Genomic DNA, 3593 nt, shown 5'->3' on the forward strand with positions numbered 1-3593 from the left:
TCAGGGTCATTCCATGCTCCCTCCCCTCCCCTCTGCTCCTTCCCTGGTGTTTGGGAGACTCTGGATGAGCCCCAAATCCCAGGAAACACAGGGAACCACCCCCCTGAACCAGAGCTGGTGCTGTGGCACCTCCCCAGCCCCTTCTCCAGGGACATCCCAAATGGAATCATTGGATCCTACCAGGCATGGAAACCCTGGGATCAGGTGAGCCTCATCCAACACTTTGCTTCTTGATCCAATCCCTCAATCCCAATCCAAACATCCCATCCCTGGAAGTGTTCCAGGCCACGCTGGACAGGGCTTGGAGCAACCTGGGATAGTGGAAGGTTGGAACAAGATGAGCTTTAAGGTCCCTTCCAACCCAAACCATTCCAGGATTCCAGGATTCTATGAAACCACGTCCACAATTCCTGATTTTTAAAACTCTCCCCTGCCATATTCCACCTTCTCAACCCAAAATTTCCCAAATCAGCTGAAGTTTAACTCCAAAACCACAAACAAGGGAGGAAGAAAAGGTGCCAGACTGGGGAGGAGACACCAGGGAAAAGCTCCTTTCCTTTGGAATTAGCAGGGAGCTTTCTTTCCAAGGACCTCATTTCCATGCATTTTATCCCCTCCAATATTCCCATCTCTCAACCCAAAATTTCCCAAATCAGCTGAAGTTTAACTCCAAAACCACAAACGATACAAACGAGGGAGGAAGAAAAGGTGCCAGACTGGGGAGGAGACACCAGGGAAAAGCTCCTTTCCTTTGGAATTAGCAGGGAGTTTTCTTTCCAAGGACCTCATTTCCATGCATTTTATCCCCTCCAATATTCCCATCTCAACATTCCCATTTCAAACCCAGCTTCCTGTGGTCTGGGAGGAAATTCTGTGGGATCACTGCTAAGTTTTCCGGGTTTGCTCGTTGCTTTAATTCCCAAATTTTACTCAGAAGCGTCGGAAAAATCCCAAAATGGCAACAGTGGGAAAGGGGAACATCCCCTGCCACCTCAGGGCTGCTCACAAAGCTCAGGGATGAGTCAACTCCCTTTGAATCCGGCAGGAACCGGCTCGGGAAGTTCCGACTGCGGCTCCGACGGGAAAATTCCATCATTAAACCCCAAAGAACCCGTTAAATTAACTCCATGAGAAGATTCCTTTTCATCTTCCAGCTCAATTAAAAGTCCAGAGAAACAGAGCCAATTTATTGGAACCTCAGAGTAATCCAGCTCATTATTCCCTTTCCGAAGGAACCGAGATCCGGAACAGCAAAAACCAGGAGAAATCCACCAAAAATGAGGAAAAAAGCCCCAAAGCAGCACCTTGAGGATCCCCTGCTCCTGCTCCAGTGGGATCACAGCCCTAAGATGGTGTTTGGGGGTATTTTTCCCACATTTTCCCTATTTTCCTGAAGGAAAATCTAATTTCCTGCAGGACGTGCACCAGCCACGACTTGTTTTCCTGCTGGAAAACTGGGGATTCAGGACCAAAAATGGGAGAGGAATTACCTGGGGACATTTGTCCTACAGAGAATTCCTGCCAGCTCCAGCTTCCCCTTTTCCTGGGCCTCCAGTCATTCCAGGGCCGTGTGACACCAGTGGAGCAGCCCCAGCCAGGATTTCTGGGATACTTTTAAAAACCATTCCAAAGGGAGGCAGTGGGAGGTGTCCCTGCCCATCCAACTGGATCATCTTTAAGGTCCTTCCAACCCGAAGCATTCCAGGATTCCATGACCCCCTGCTCCCTCTCCAGGGGGATCACAGCCCAAAAATGGCATTTTGGGGTTTCTTTCCCAATATTTTCCCTGTTTTCCTGAAGGAAACCCTCTTGTTTCCAGTGGAAATCTCCCTGCCCATGGAACTGGATCATCTTCGAGGTCCTTCCAGCCCAAAGCATTCCAGGATTCCATGATTAACCCATGGAAAGTTAAAGGAGGCATCACCCGAAGGGCCACGTGCCAGGAACAGGGAAAAACTGGAGAAATCCACCAAAAATGAGGGAAAAGCCCCCAAAGCAGCACTTTGAGGATCCCCTGCTCCTGCTCCCATGGGATCACAGCCCTAAGATGGTACTTGGGGGTATTTTTCCCACATTTTTCCCTGTTTTCCTGAAGCTGCCACCCAAAAATGCTTTAAATTATTCCCTACGAAATCAAGTCTCCCTTCCCTGGGAGAGCACAGAGCCACTCCAGGAGCTGGGAAGCCAAAATAATCATGGAAGTTTGTGGAAAAGGTCCAAAAAACACCTGGATCAGCAAAATTCCTCTGACCTTGACTTTATTTATCGATTCCCAACCGTATTCCAAGGGTCACTGGGGGGGAAAATAAAGCCTTTTAACCCACAAAGGGCAGGATTCCAGCCCCACTTCCCAGCTTTTCCAAAGAAAACCCCAGCAGGACGTGGATCCATGAAATATTGCTCAGCCTCTTCCCAACTGGCCGAGTTGGGAAGCACAAAATGGCCTTAAAATCCCTTTTTTTTAATCCCTGGAGAGTTTTATCCAGGAGAACTCAGAACCACTGGCAGCTCCTGTGGCTGCTGGAAAAGCCAAAGGGCTCCAATTCCCGATGGGAAAATAATAAAATCCATGGAAAAATCCCACATTTTTGGGCTGCACTTCCCTGATTCCAACAGGCAGAGCTGGAATGGCACATTCCTGGGTGGAAAATGAGCCTCTTCCCCTGCCTGGGAATGTGCAAGAGGAAGATTTTTAGCCAAAAATTGGAATGATAATCCCACTATCCTGGATCCTCCTGAGCTTTTTTGGGATGGGCAGCACTTGGAAGCCCAAATCCCTCAGGAATTGCAGCATAAACTCGTCCTCTTTGTGTCTTCCTGACTTCCTGGGACAAGAAAGGGCCAAAAATCCCACCAATTATGGGATTTCTCCCTGTTTTCCACAGGTCTGTGCCCTGGAAGGAGTGGAGTCCATCAAATCCTGGAATGTTTTCCTCCTCCCAGCCCTCACTCAGCTCTTCCCAGAATTGGGATTATCTGGATTCTCCCCTTCCCTGGTAGGAAAAATTGATATTACTGGAATTTTCCCCCTCCCTGGCAGGAGGATCATGAGGTTTTCTCCTCTTGCTGCTGTTCCAGAGGGAGTGAATTCCAAAAAAACCCACATACAGGCCACAATCTTGGAATTAAATCCCGTTCAGGACTCACTGATCCCACACAAAATTCCCAGAGCTCCCAAACAAATCAATCCACCTGTCCCAGCAGCCACAACCTCACCTGGATCCTTCCCACAAACAGGGGGAATCACTCTGCACATTCCAGAGGCACCTGGAAAACTCCTGTTCTCCCAGATGGAAGTTCCAAGGCTTGGTCGGACAGCCCTGGAGCTCCCAGTGGGGAATTAAGGACCAGGACAACATTCCAAGGAACATCCTGGGCCTGGGAGAGCCTCCAGGTGGGATCTGCGATCCCTGAGGCCTCAGTGAGACACAAATCCATGGAAAACACCGGGATGGAGCACAGGCACCCCAGAGCTGAGCAGGGGTAGCCCCTCCAAACTCTTCCATAGGGATACCCAGGGATTGGAGCAGCCTGGGAATGGGGAAGGTGTCCCTGCCCACGGCACTGGATGGGCTTTGAGGTCCCTTCCCACT

Source organism: Manacus vitellinus, unplaced genomic scaffold (assembly GCF_001715985.3).
Source record: "Manacus vitellinus isolate BGI_N305 unplaced genomic scaffold, ASM171598v3 scaffold_16_pilon, whole genome shotgun sequence".
Lineage (NCBI taxonomy): Eukaryota > Metazoa > Chordata > Aves > Passeriformes > Pipridae > Manacus > Manacus vitellinus.